Raw genomic sequence first — 14,491 nt, forward strand, 5'->3', positions numbered from 1 at the left:
CGATCTGTCGGACCTCGTGCTCCTGGTTGACCTGGTCTGTGCCCCCCTCAGTGATGTAGAGCTCAGTGAAGACCTCATTCAGAGGAGCAGAGTTTCCTGCTTTAGCGACCCCCTCAGACACACTGTGGAACTTCTTCTTCAGGCTCCTCTTCAGTCGTCCTCCACACTCTGAAGCAAGACTTCCTGAATGAAGACATAAGTCACGAGTCAGAAGATTGTAGAAGATTAAAATAAAGTAAAATCTTCAGATCTGATGCAAGTGTTCTTCATCTTCATCATGGTTGTTCACATGTTCTTACTGCTCCACAGACGCTCGGCCAGATTCTCCTCCTCCATGTCCTTCAGGAGATGAACTGTGATCTTCAGGAATTCTTCTCTGATGCTTCTCCACTTCGCATCTTCCTCCTCAGTCTGTGGAGTCTCTGGACTCACAAACCTCCAGACTCTCTTCAGCTCCTTCTGCATATAGTTGTAGAAGTTTCTCTCCAGTGACTGGAACAGAATCACAGAGAAGAAAGTCAGAGTGATAGTGGATCATCTCAAGAACCACAAAGACCAGAAGCTTTAACTTGGATTCAGCTGAAGGATGATGAACAGAAGGAACCTCTAGGATGAGGACCTCCTCTAGTTTATGAACATACCAGCCGTTTGATTTCCAGTTGTGAGGGATGTTGCTGACCAATGAGAAGCTCTGAGTTCTGATGGTCCACTCTGAGAAGAAGAGATGAAATCAGACTGTAAATAAACTCTTGTCGTGTTGAAGGTTCTGATCATAAATAAACTAGAAGGTTCCTTTTTAAACCCACATTCATCTCCATTAGAATTTAAATCTTGTCAAGTTAAATTGTTTATTTTGAATATTTTAATATAAAAATGATTCTTCTTTGTCTAATTCTTCAAAGACACAACAGTCCAGAATATTCTGGTTCCTCCTGCTGGATCCTGATGAAAACACAACTCTGATCAACTCTCATCTGTTTCTATCCTGGTATTCACCAGCTGAACCACTAGATGTCCTCACACTGCTGCACATGTCCACCTCTGCACTACAACTGTGAAAGCAGTTGTAGTGCAGAAGTAAAGTTCTCTGGTTTAATGTGTGTTTGAACCTGGTAGACTCACACTTGTTCACTCTCACCTCACACCTGGAGACTCTTCACTTCCTCTGAAGTTAATCCATCTCCCCATTGAATGATCACTCTTCAGAGACACACAGCAGGGTTCTGGTCCAGATCTTGGTCCAGGTCCAGCAGGTTCTTGCTGCTGCTTTGATCTTGAACACAGAAGTAGAATGAGTGAGAATGAAGACATGGAGGTAGTGATGTGTTTGACTGTGTCGAGGCTTCGAAGCGTGTGTCGAGTAATCCAGGAAATTTTTCATGAAGCATGTATCGAGGCGTATGTTGGTTACGTAGGTGGTGACGTAGGGATGACGTTCGAGGCCTCGCGAACCGGACCGTCACGTGACCGTCTCGAGAAGCGCTGAGTGAACCAGCTCGTCACGTGACCGGTTCGGTAATGGCTCGGGAACTTCCAAAGCTGGTGAAATAATAATAAAATAAAAAAAAGTCTGAAGCAAAGCACTGTTGCTTTTTTGGAATAAAATATAATAGGTTATTCAGAAAACAAGTTAGTCAAGCACATTTTTTTATTATCACAATCATTTGCGCACAAAATATGCAATGCTCCGAATTGTCCACATGATGGCATGGTCGTGCAAATAAAGCCTCATGAGGCTTTGCTCCAAAGATGAACTACTCGGCTGCGAGGCTTCAGTGCTTCATGAGACTTCATCTCGCCATCACTACATGGAGGTGCAGAGACCAATCTTGGAAAAATCTTAATCCATGTGGAATCTCAAAATGGATCAAGAGATTCACTTTTAAAACGATCAAAACATGGAGTCGCTTCCGTCGCTCCAACAGAACAGAACGGGTCTTATACTTGGATTCGTGGAGAGAGATGAACAATCAAGAGTGTGTCACGAGTCGTTTGTTCGCCGCTTCAAGTCAAACTAAATACAAGCTTTACGATCGCTTTTACGTGGCCCTCGAAAGAACATGTTTTTACAAACAAGCTGGACATATTAAATTAATATATAAAAATCAACAAAACACAATAAAGAAAAAGGTAAAATCATTTTTGTACTTTCACAACGAAAAGTTTTACAAATGTATTTTTGTTTTGTACATTGAAATTATATAATTACTATATATACATACATATATGCTCATCTATATATATATATATATATATATATATATATATATATATATATATACATACACACATATACTGTATATTTAAGTACAAGTGTTCTGTAAATACAAAATAAAAGTTACAAATATTAATTTTACATTTGTGGATGTCACAACACACTGTGTATTTGCAGATCGACCTCTGTGCAGTTACAAATATTAGACAAAAATAGTTCTATATCCATGAGGTTTTTTATTGTGTCTTTATCTCCCCCTGCTGGTGTCGTGAGTGAAGTGAGGTTCTCTGGTTTAATGTGTGTATGAACCTGGTAGACTCACACTTGTTCACTCTGAACTCTGAAGTCGATCCCTCTCCCCATTGAAGCATCACTCTTCAGAGACACACAGCAGGGTTCTGGTCCAGATCTTGGTCCAGGTCCAGCAGGTTCTTGCTGCTGCTTTGATCTTGAACACAGAAGTAGAATGAGTTAGAATGAAGACATGGAGGACAATCTTGGAGGTCCTTGTCTCACCTCTGAGTGCTGGTCTGTTCATCGTGCTCCTCACACTGAGGGTATTTAAAGGAGTCTCTGTTCTCACCATGAGTCTCAGCAGAGTCTTCACCTTCACACAAACACACTCGTGACATTCTTGTCAACATCAAAAGTTGTTCTCGCCTCATATTGTAAAAACTAAAATCAATATCATTGTGTTTTTGCTTTATTTGTATGTGATGTATTATTTAAACTGTCTGCATCTTTGTTGAGGACTACAGATGGAAACTATCATTGTGCTAAATCTGGTGCAGCATCTTTTTAATGTAACTGAACATTGTCCTTTTAAAAAATAAACTGAACTGAACTAAATAGTTTCATAATGTCCTGTTTTCATTAGAGGAAACCAGAATTTACTTCACACGTTCTGCGCCCTCTACAGGCAGGGTTAGATGAAGCAGAGGTATCTTCTATCCCCAGACGCAGATAGAACTATGAAATGAGGCGTCCACTATCCAGCATTAGCAGCTTCTCTGCTCGGTAAAATCTCTTTCCACACTGAGATCTCAGGCTTATTGGTCCTTGTTTTTGAGCCATTAGAGCAAATCCTCTTAAAGAAAGTCCAGCCCTTTTCTTCAACCCCTCCTGTCGGCACTCACCTGAGGGACCAGACCATCTCATCAGCTCCACCTGCCTGCAATTATTAAGCAGGCGCTCCAGTCTTCTCCTTTCTGTTTTTTTTTTCAGTGCCCCCCTCACACTAGTTCAGTACAGACGTGTCATTACAGGCTCTTGCACTGCTGGCTTACGAGTCAGTGGGTCGTGAACCAACAGCTTGTTTACGAGGTCTCGCAGCTTCAATGGCGTTTTGAAAGGTCCTTCACCCTGACTTTTGCCAACCTTTTTTTCTAGACCTGGTTCATGCAGTACGGAATGAAGAGGCATCCAGAATGCTTTGCCTCTTTTTTCCAACTGTCCAACGAGGTAACACTTTGGGGTTTAAACTAGGAGTTTCAATATTTTAAATGATTCAAAGTATTTAGGTGCATTTCTAAATACCAGCTTATTGGTAAATGTGCCTTTAAACACTCTCTTCCACATCAGTGTTTTTTTAACCATTTTTTGAGCCAAGGTACACTTTTGTCATTGAGAAAATCATGTGGCTCACCACCAGACGAAAATGATAAAAATGATACTCTGTAGCCCAGGATTGCCAACCTTTTTCGGTTTGTGAGCTACTTTTAAAATGATCAAGTCCAAAAGATCTACCTTCATCACATTTGCTCAACATAAGTAAGAACATGCTTTACTCGGATGACTTGCACTTAATTGACTAATAATCAGTCATGATGGAAGGATGTGTGGATTTAATCATCTTTATAGAAAAAGGTGGACTTGTGTAAATAAGTAGAGTCAGAGAGAGTCCAGAAAGTAGCAGTCCCTTATATTGGATAGTTTTCCTCTGAGAGTAACTTCAAAAAGTGTCAATTATAACCAGAAGTGTCAAAATCTCATCGTCCACTGCAAACAAGTTCAGGGCCTCATGTATGTAAGAAGGACATTGATTTCCTACTAAAAAAGTTTGTACACTCAAACCCAGAAAATAGTGCACAAAAATATTCAGATGTATGAATCTGTGCGTAACAGGAATTCAAGCATTTTTACTTTCTTCATCCAAATCAACGTAGAATTAAGACGAGTTCATCCCTTTTCATGACTCCATTAATATGTCAATGATGTTTAAATGAACCACGAGACCCGAGATTCTCCTTTCAGTGATGAGAAAAGAAACAAATGAAAACATAAAATGGATTAACAGTTTATATTCGTTAATTTCAAACATTACAAACATGGATCACACTTGGTATACATGTTTGTATGTTTACATACACGTTTATTATCAAGAATACTGTATTTACAGAGGCTTGAAGTGGCTTATTTGAATCATTTTATCATTCAGTTTAACGAGAATAAAACTGTAGATCAGTAACTTAAAGCAATGTAGTGATGATGATGATGATGATGATGATGATGATGATGACGGTCTGATCTTCTCTGAGCTTCATTAGAATTTGTGGCTCACCTGCTCAACACATGCACTTATTCTTATGTTTTTTAAATGAAAGGGTTTTCTTTGCATGTAGTTATAATGTGATGGTGTATTTATATAAGTGTGTTTTTAAGGATATAGCTCCGATCACGTGATCACATGAGGGAAACCGGCTTTAGCTGCTTTCATTCTGCAGCTTCACTTTGATATAACTGACTGACGTGATGTTGTTACACAAGAACGTCTGTGACTCTCGTAGAGAAGACTTGAAGGATCTCACTGTGTTTGTTATGTTATAAAAACAATCTTATAATTCCTAATCGTTGTTTCCTAATTGTGTGAAATGCCTGGAAAACAACTCCATATAAATCGATCATGTTGTCTTAATAAATAAAGATTATTAGTTTAGTGAATGAGAAACATATTTTTAAGTTTATGAATAATTTATTATCCACTCATGTATCTACAAAAATGTGTTTATTTTCGATCAATATTGATATTAATGTGTCTCTGATGGATCTGAGCAGTAAATATGTACATAGGACACCTTCAAACCTGTCAGGAAGTCAAGTTTCACGCCATTATTATTCTTGATACATAAGGAATTTGCTGCGCTCACACTGAAAGAGAAGAGCGCTCCAATCCAGCCTCAACTTTAAAATACCTGCGCTTTTGTGAAGGTGTTACGGTAGTGAGAGAGGAGTCACACGCGGAAGGATCTACGTCACTATCATTGATAGATTCTCAAAAAGACTCTGATATGGTGACATTAAAGTATCTTTTCTCTCAATAGATTCCAGAGACGCTTCTGTTCTAGATTTGAAGCTACACTTGCGTGTTACACTGTTGGAAGAAAAGCGGTGGAACAATCCCGTTTATTCTTTTGTTTTATTGCAAAACATTTTTTCGGTTGTTTAAATAATTTAAGTACTGACTTATGACGTTCTTTTTGCTTAAAAAACTGTTTGTGCACAATGTCACAATTGAAGTATTAATAAAAAGTTTCATGTATTGTCAACTTTTACGTTTTTTTTAAAATAATTATTAATATATATTGTGCTTGATTAACAGTGACATTAATACACTGAACTTAATTGACAATAAATCAATTTTTCTACAGTAAAAATACATGGAACTTTTTTTTGTAATACTTCAAAACCTGCTGAACATCAAAATAAAGTCATATCTTTGTCAACTATTACGGTTTATTTGTTATAATAAAATAAATTGTGCACAAACCGTAATTTTATCATTTTGCAAGAAAACAAAGGAATAAACCGGAAACTATAACAGATCAGCAGAAAATAAATATTTCATATTTCCACCGCTTTTCTTCCAACAGCGTCACACACGTCTGCAGACTCTGGTCTCATCGAGTCTTCAAATCTACAACAGAAGTGTCTCTGATATGGTGACAGTAAAGTATCTTTTCTCTCAATAGATTCCAGATAGATAGTATTTTTGAGAATCTCTCAGTGATAGTGTCGTAGACTTCTCTCTCACTACCGTAACGCCTTCACAAAAGCGCAAGTTTTTTTTTCAAGTTGCGGCTGGATCGCGGCTCACTTGACCGCAGTAAGAGAGCAGAGCTCTGATTGGCTGCTGTGCACGTCATATAAATGATTATTGTACCGAATGATTCTATTTTCTTATTTCATATTGTATTATGTCACGGCTCGACCGGTAGCTTGTGACCGACTATAAGGTACTTCTGGTCTATATTAACAATACACACTCACATGATCACACTCACAGTCACTACAACAGCACAGACACACAATAATAGTATATTATTTACTGATAAAGAATATTTATTTACAAGTTAGACACAGTGGTTGAAAAAGACTCGATTCTTCTCAACTGCCTCATCAGGAAGTTAAACAAATATGCACGCACGCAAAAACACCCACACATGCGCACAAACACACCCAAGCCCCCTCCGCGCACAAACACACGCACGCACGCAAACACATTCACATGTCACGTGTTTGAATATGGTTTCACTTTCAGTTTAGTTGACATTTTCTGCGTCATCATTTGTAGATTGAGCTGCAGTTGTTTAAAAACATCAACATGGATCGTCTCGTTGTGATTCATTTCATTTCATCAACTGCTGACTTGTGTGAGAGTCAGAGAGTCACTGACCTGTCTGCAGCTTTCTTCTCTTCTGTGGTCTCAGGTCCATGTTGGAGCAGAATTCAGCTTCTTCTGACCAGAACTGATGGAACAAGACACTGATCAACTCCTTCTGACGCTGGTATCAAAGATCAGGACTGAAATAAAAGTGCGTCATGAACTCGCTGTACTTCCCCTTCTTTCTTTTCCTGGTCTGACGATACGTGACTGTGAAGAACCGCCTACATGTGACGAAGCCGCTGATTGGCTGAAACTGTTTTACTAATATTAACGCACAACTGTACGATGCAATACAAACATTCGAGTTCCGAAATAATTCGCTTTTCAGATAAATATTTTTTTTAGAATATTCCCCTTTCTATAACTCATTCTACCTGTCTGTAGTTCGGATCATAAACACCTTATTAAATATTTAGTTTTCATTAAATAAAAATATATAATATAATATATAATATATAAAAATAAAAAGTGGGCACATACACATTAAATAATTAATTTAAATAAGGAAAAATCGAAATGAAAAGTAAATAATTACTGAGGTGTTTATGATCCGAACTACAGACAGGTAGAATGAGTTATAGAAAGGGGGAATATTCTTACATTTTTGTTATTTGAAAAGCGAATTATTTCCGAAATCGAATGTTTGTTTTGCGTTCAAGGGCGGAGTGGGACGGTGAAGTGGCCCGGGAGTCACTGACAGACCGGCCCAGTTTATGACTGACATCACGTGAGCCCGCAGTCCGCGAACGATCGTCACGTCGGCCCACATTAAAAAAAAAACTTGCGCGTCTATTCCTAAGCTTACGGTAAAGACGCTGAAAGCCACCTGATACATGAGACCACTTGAAAATTGCAATAAAGTAACAGTAATCATTTTTTATGTTGTTTTTATTCAACCTGATGCAATCCTGCTCTACTGTCTTTGGAGTAAACGATTGTAAGATTTATTTATATTTATAATTTTATTTATTTATTTATTTTAACCAACAACAATTGTGTTAATACGGATATAGCGGAAAATCTATCTAAACTCTGTTTTTTGACGTAGATTTGAAAGTCATATCATTATATAATATGTAAAAAAAACTACACATTCATTTTAAATATCATAGAATTATACTCTTAAAAGCTTAGTGTAAAATGCCACTGGATAATGCCTCACAATGATCTTGACTACTTTCCTGGTAAATTTGGAGTAATTTTAATGTAGAAATTTGAAATAAATGATCATTAAATATAGTCATATGTTAATGATGACATTTTAAAAATTAAATAAAAAAAAATCCTTGGAAAATTCCACTGGATTATGATTCATGAGAACCTTGACTACTATCATGGTGAATTTGTGTGGGAGGCTATCAAGCCTGTACATTGATAAAAAGTATTTTACGTTGTTTTGTACCTAAATCATATAGTAAACATTTACCTGAACCCTAAAGTAGAATGCAGTTAAGTAAGTACAGTAGCGTGGTGAGTTTAAAGAACATCATGGTTTTTCTCAGGTCATTGATACAATGAGTACACCACTAGATGGCAACACAATTTCAACACTAAGCATATGTTAGTTATCGATAGATGGAAAAACAAAGCTAACTATGTAGTACATGAAAACTAAACCCACAACATTTATGAAAATGAGAACTAAAGTGAAAACAGAAAAATAATATTTGAGAAAAAAGAAAAAAAAGAAGTGAAAACTTGATATTTGCAGAAGTCCTTTTTGGTCCGAGAACTCTCTGGAGTCTCCTCTGAAAGATATAAATGAGAAACAAAAATTATACTTAAATCACAAAATACAATATGTCATGAGCTGAGAGTACATTCAGAAATGCAATTAAAACATCCCGAAGCCTTAGTTAAAACCAAAGAGATAAATCTTTTAATTGATAATTAAAGCAATGTACTTCTCGCCTCCTGCCGACTTGCTGTCTATGAAGAGACATGTGAGGTCCAGGAGAAGGTCCTTAATGGTTTTTTTAGAGGACCTTAGGAAGTATGACTCGGCACAGTTTCGGTGAATATCACTTTGCTGATCGACTCTAAGGTGAATGTGTGTTAAGTTGGTCATGCCTGTGATGAAGGAGCCGCTATCCCTAGGATTAATATAAGCCATGCAAAGAAACAAAGAGGAGAGTTCTAATGTTTCTGGCTTTGGTTTGATGAAATAATCAACTGCTGCATGAAGACCTTCCTTGTCTTGACTATCTTTATCAACAGCAGCATCTTCTACAGGCTACAAAAGATTAGTATTGTTAGTTATATTAGTGAATCACTAACACAGCACTGTTAAAAAACAGGCAGTTTTTGGTGTTAGTTATTTTCATCAGCCTTACCATAACAATAATGGAGCTTGTACAGAGATCCTCTCTGTCCACAGCTGGATCATCTTCAATCTAGAAAAAAAGGGAGATATTAGTATTGATAATTATGCTGGTTGACCAATACAAGCACATCATCATCATCAGTAGTGTATTAAAAATAAATAGTTTAATATTAGTTAAATATGTACATGAGATTATGTAAGGTTCTTAAGTATTATTATGTCAGACACGTACACAAAACTAATCATATTTCTCCCATACAACCCGAACCATCCGATGATGATCCCATGAAGGATGGTTCATGTATAAACGCATACATAACTACAGTTATGATGCTTCTCTTCACTTGCTGAAGTAGCTATAAATGCACTCAAGATGCTGAATTACCATTTCCATTTCATTTGTACAAGTTTATGTGCCATTAACCAGATAAGACCCTGACAATTTAATTTTTGAATAGGCAGGTTGATAAAAACGGGAAACATCCAGTCGGTGAGTGTCTAGATACAACGTTATCCAAACTATGTTTGCTCATTTTCCAAATATAATTTACCATCATGAGGTCGTTCGCCGCCTGAGTGAGCTCTGTCCCGTCTGTCATCTCAGAGTCAACACCACCATCTTTGCCAGAGTCACATGACAATACACACTGGAGAAAAACGTTTCATCTGTTCTCAGTGTGGAAAGTGTTTTACACGTAATTGTAACCTAAAAAGTCACATGATAATTCACACTGAGTAAACCTTGAATGATTGTTTTATTGTTTTTTAATGTGTGTGATTTTGAAATGTTCTTTTTGAGTCACTATGAAGACACTTAAGATAATACAGATTTAGTTGAACACTGCTTTTGATATCAGTGTTGGAAACATCTTTCTACATTAAGTTGAATTTACTTTACACTAAGCAAAAGAGATAAAGAGTAAATAAAGAGGTTTTGACCCAATCTACTGAAAAGACTCATAGAAAAATGATGCATATTATGATAACTTCAACTCCTCACTGAGACAAACTGTTGTCCTCCGCCTCAAAGCCACCACCATCATGCCGGTCCCGAAGAAGTCGTCCCCCTCCAGCTACAACGACTACCGTCTGATCGAACTCACTCCCATCCTTATAAAGTGCTTCGAGCGGCTAGTCCTGCAGCACATCAACTCTGAGCTCCCCCCGCCCTGGACCCCTTCCAGTTTGCATATTGGTCTGACCGCTCGACTGATGAGGTAAGGTAAGGTAAAACTTTATTGATTGAAATTGTTTTTTTTCATACATACAGCAATTCTTTTATATATAAAAAAAAAAAAAAATCAAAATAAAATAAGAACAAGAGAAATAAAGAGAAAGAACACAATTACACAATCTAAGTCTAAAGATAAAGACAAAGAACATAGATCAAAATAAAAACAACAAAGACAAAGGATACAAAGACTAACATAGAACAGAACATCCAGATACTCTCACTCCACTCCTGCCCCCGAACTCAGAATTGTACAATTTAATAGCCCGAGGGATGAATGAGTCGCTGAGTCTATTAGTGTTGCACCTGGGTAGGAGCATTCGTGCACTCATTCTGCTTCTCTGCTCACTGATGACAGTGTTCAGAGGATGACTCTCATCATCCATGATGGACAGTAGTTTGTTCAATGATCTCCTCTCAGCAACTGTCACCAGTGAGTCCAGCTTCATTCCAACCACAGAGCCAGCCCTCCTGATCAACCTGTCCAACCTGTTGACACTCCTCTTGGACACATTCCCACCCCAACACACCACAGCATAGAACAGGACACTGGCCACCACAGACTGGTAGAACATGCAGAGGAGCTTCTTGCAGATGTTAAATGATCGAAGCCTCCTCAGAAAGTACAGTCTACTCTGAACCTTCTTATATACATGGTCTGTGTTGCAGGACCAGTCCAGTTTACTGTCCAGCCACACCCCGAGGTACTTATAGTTGTCCACTATCTCCACCTCGTCGCCTCTGATGGACACTGGACGTGGCTTTGTCCTGGACCTCCCGAAGTCCAAGACCAGCTCCTTGGTCTTTCAGGTGTTCAGCTGCAAGTGGTTCCTCTCACTCCAGTCCACAAAGTCACGTATCAGACTCCTATACTCGTCTTCGCTGTTGTCCCTGATGCATCCAACAATGACAGTGTCGTCAGTAACTTCTGGACGAGACTCAGCTCTGAGTTGTAGCAGAAGTCTGAAGTGTAGATGGTGAAGAGGAGAGGGGCCAGTACTGTCCCCTGAGGTGCTCCTGTACTGCACACCACAGTGTCAGACCTGATGTCCTTCAGCCTGACATACTGTGGTCGATCAGTAAAATAATCCGTAATCCAGGAGACCAGACCAGGGTCCACATGCATCCGTGTCAATTTGTCCTGCAGAAGAGTGGGCTGGATAGTGTTGAAGGCACTAGAAAAGTTCAGGAACAGGATCCTCACTGAACCACTTCCTTTATCCAGGTGGGAGTAGGTCCGATGCAGGAGGTGAAGGATGGCATCTTCCACACCAACTGCTTGGCCGGTAGGCAAACTTCAAGGGGTCTTGCGCGTGCTGGACTTGTGGCCTAAGATGTTTGAGGACCAGCCGCTCCAGTGTCTTCATCAGCTGCGAAGTCAGTGCCACCGGTCTGTAATCGTTCAGCACGCTCGATCGGATCTTTTTTGGGACTGGAACAATACAGGAAGTCTTCCACAGAGTTGGTACTTTCCCCAGCCGTAGACTGAGGTTGAAGACATGCTGGAGTGGCTCTGCTAATTCAGCAGCGCAGGTCTTTATCAGTCCACATCTCTACCATCTCTACCATCTCTGCCATCTCTGCTACCATCTCTGCTGCCCTCCACTCAGCCCTCACCCACCTGGAGACTAAAGACTCGTACGTCAGAATGCTGTTCATCGAATACAGCTCAGCATTCAACACCATCTTCCCCCAGCAGCTCATCCTCAACCTGGACCGGTTGGGACTCAACACCTCCCTGTGCAACTGGTTGTTGGACTTCCTGACGGGGAGACCACAGACAGTGAGGGTCGGCAGTAACACTGTTGCCGTCAGGCAGAGGACTGCGCAGTCTTCAGGCCAGAACCAGCAGGTTAAAGGTCAGCTTCTTCCACCAGGCTGTCAGGAGACTATACTCCATCCCTGTCCTACCATCACTCTCACCTCCACTTGCACTACCTGTGCATTAACTTGGTTTTTTGTTGATATTCTGTTTATTAGTTGATTATTTAAGTATTGTTGATTATTTATTTCATTTTGTTGATTATTTATTTTATTTTTAATGTCTTTTCATTGTTTATTTCATTTCATTTATGCTGAATGTCTTGATACATGTATATATATATATATATATATTTTTTTAAAGATATTTGTTTATTGACTTCTTACATAAAACAACCAGTACAGCTCAACAGCGTAAATGGAATGATACACAGAAAATTAAAAAAAATATGAAAGAAGAAAATGTCCATCAGAAGAAGAGAAATAACATTTCTGCCGCTGTAAAAATAAAAGTATACATATATATCCACACACACTCAAACATATACAGTATATTCATGAAAAAAATGAAAAGAATTTTAAACTTGTATAATTAACAGAAAAGATAAAAAGAACTAAAACAAAACTAAATAAATAAAAACAAAACAACAAAAGAAACAAAAAAAAAAAACATGCCTGGTCCGCACATACACACACCCCACCCCACATCCTGTAGATAATAACATTGTCAATCTAAACAAGCATTTAAAATAAACAAGAAATAAAAGGAAAGATGTTCATGAAGTGACAGTCAACTGTATTATCCTTGCATAAACCAGAAAATCCCACATCCTTTTGAACTTGGTGCTGGACCCTCTTAAAGTGTGGCGTATTTTTTCCAATTTTAAGTTGCTGAGAACTTCTTTCAGCCACGATGTGTGTGATGGAGGTGCTGGTGGTTTCATCTCGTCAAGATGAGGCGTCGGGCCAGTAATGTTGCAAAGGCTACTACATCTTTTTGGAGTTTGGTTAGAGGTAGATCAGAAATACCAAATAAAGCAGCAAAGTATTAGGTTCGATATTGGTCTCAGTGACCTCTGACAATGTCCTAAAGATGTTTTCCCAAAAGATGGCCAGAGAGGGACATGACCAGAACATGTGTAGATGGTTAGCTGTTCCATCATGGCACCTCTCACAAACTGCATCAACGTGGTCGTATATTTTGGAGAGTTTCAGTTTAGTCCAGTGTGTGCGGTGAACAATCTTGCATTGGATCAGTCCATGTCTGGCACAAATACTTGAGGTATGAACACGCTTCAGAACTCCGTCCCATTGGTCCACAGAAATTATCTCCCCGATCTCCTCCTCCCAGAGAGCCTTGATCCCATCCAGAGATGTTGAAGTGAGATTTTGGATTCTATTATAGTTCTGTGTTATTAAGCTTTTCATCACTGGAGTTTGTGAAAGAAATATATCCAACAAAGTTTTTTCAGGCAAATTTGGAAATTGATTCAATGTTTTTTGGACAAAAGTACGGATTTGTAAATATCTGAAGAAGTGTTGTTTAGGAAGAGAGTGTGATTCTAACAATTCCTCAAAGGTCCCATATGTGTTGACCTTGAATAGATCTTTAAAAGTGTTGATCCCACATCTGGACCAGGTCAAGAATGAATCGTCTACTAATGAGGGGGCGAATATGTGGTTTCTAATGATGGGAGCAGTGATGGGGATTGACTGGAGATTGAAATGACGTTTAAACTGAGTCGAAATCTTTAAGGTGTTTTTGATTATAATATTCTTAATAGGAGCATAAGTGGGAAAGTTAACAGGAGAATGAGGGCAGACAGTGAAACTGGTTTGGAAGATGCAGCTTCCATAGCTATCCAAGACGGGGGATTGTGAGACCCCTCAAAGTTGATCCAGTACTCGACAATACGGATGTTCGTGGCCCAATAATAGTGTTTTAGATTGGGTAAAGGCAATCCTCCATGTGACTTTGACCTTTGCAGAAGTTCTTTACGTATCCTTGGGTTCTTTTTATTCCAAATAAATTCCAAAATTGATGTCTATTTTTCGAAAAAAAAAGCCTGTGGGAGAAATACTGGTATGGATTGAAAGAGATATGAGAATTTGGGTAAAATGTTCTTTTTGCAGAATTTACTCTTGCAGCAAGATTAAGAGGTAGTAGTGACCAGCGCTCAAAATCCTTTTGCATCCGTTCCAAGCAGGGCTGAAAGTTTGCCTTGAACAGTCCTTGATATTTGCGTGTAATTGTAATTCCTAGATAAACAAAACTTTCATGTGCTACTTTAAAGGGTA

General features: G+C 38.7%; 1 protein-coding gene and 1 long non-coding RNA gene across 2 annotated transcripts in view; one reads left to right on the plus strand and one right to left on the minus strand.

The window, feature by feature from the left end:
• Nucleotides 1-14,491, minus strand: part of LOC148085195 (uncharacterized) — a 224,433-nt gene that overhangs the window by 129,895 nt on the left and 80,047 nt on the right. The gene's annotated exons all lie outside the window — the stretch shown is intronic.
• The window catches only part of LOC148085197 (uncharacterized), an 85,765-nt gene continuing 73,880 nt past the window's right edge, over nt 2,607-14,491 (plus strand). The window contains exon 1 of the long non-coding RNA XR_015710488.1: nt 2,607-2,676. This is a non-coding gene — a long non-coding RNA (uncharacterized LOC148085197). The remainder of the gene's footprint in view (nt 2,677-14,491) is intronic.

This window comes from Callionymus lyra, chromosome 2 (assembly GCF_982586985.1).
Source record: "Callionymus lyra chromosome 2, fCalLyr1.hap1.1, whole genome shotgun sequence".
Taxonomy (NCBI): Eukaryota; Metazoa; Chordata; class Actinopteri; order Syngnathiformes; family Callionymidae; genus Callionymus; species Callionymus lyra.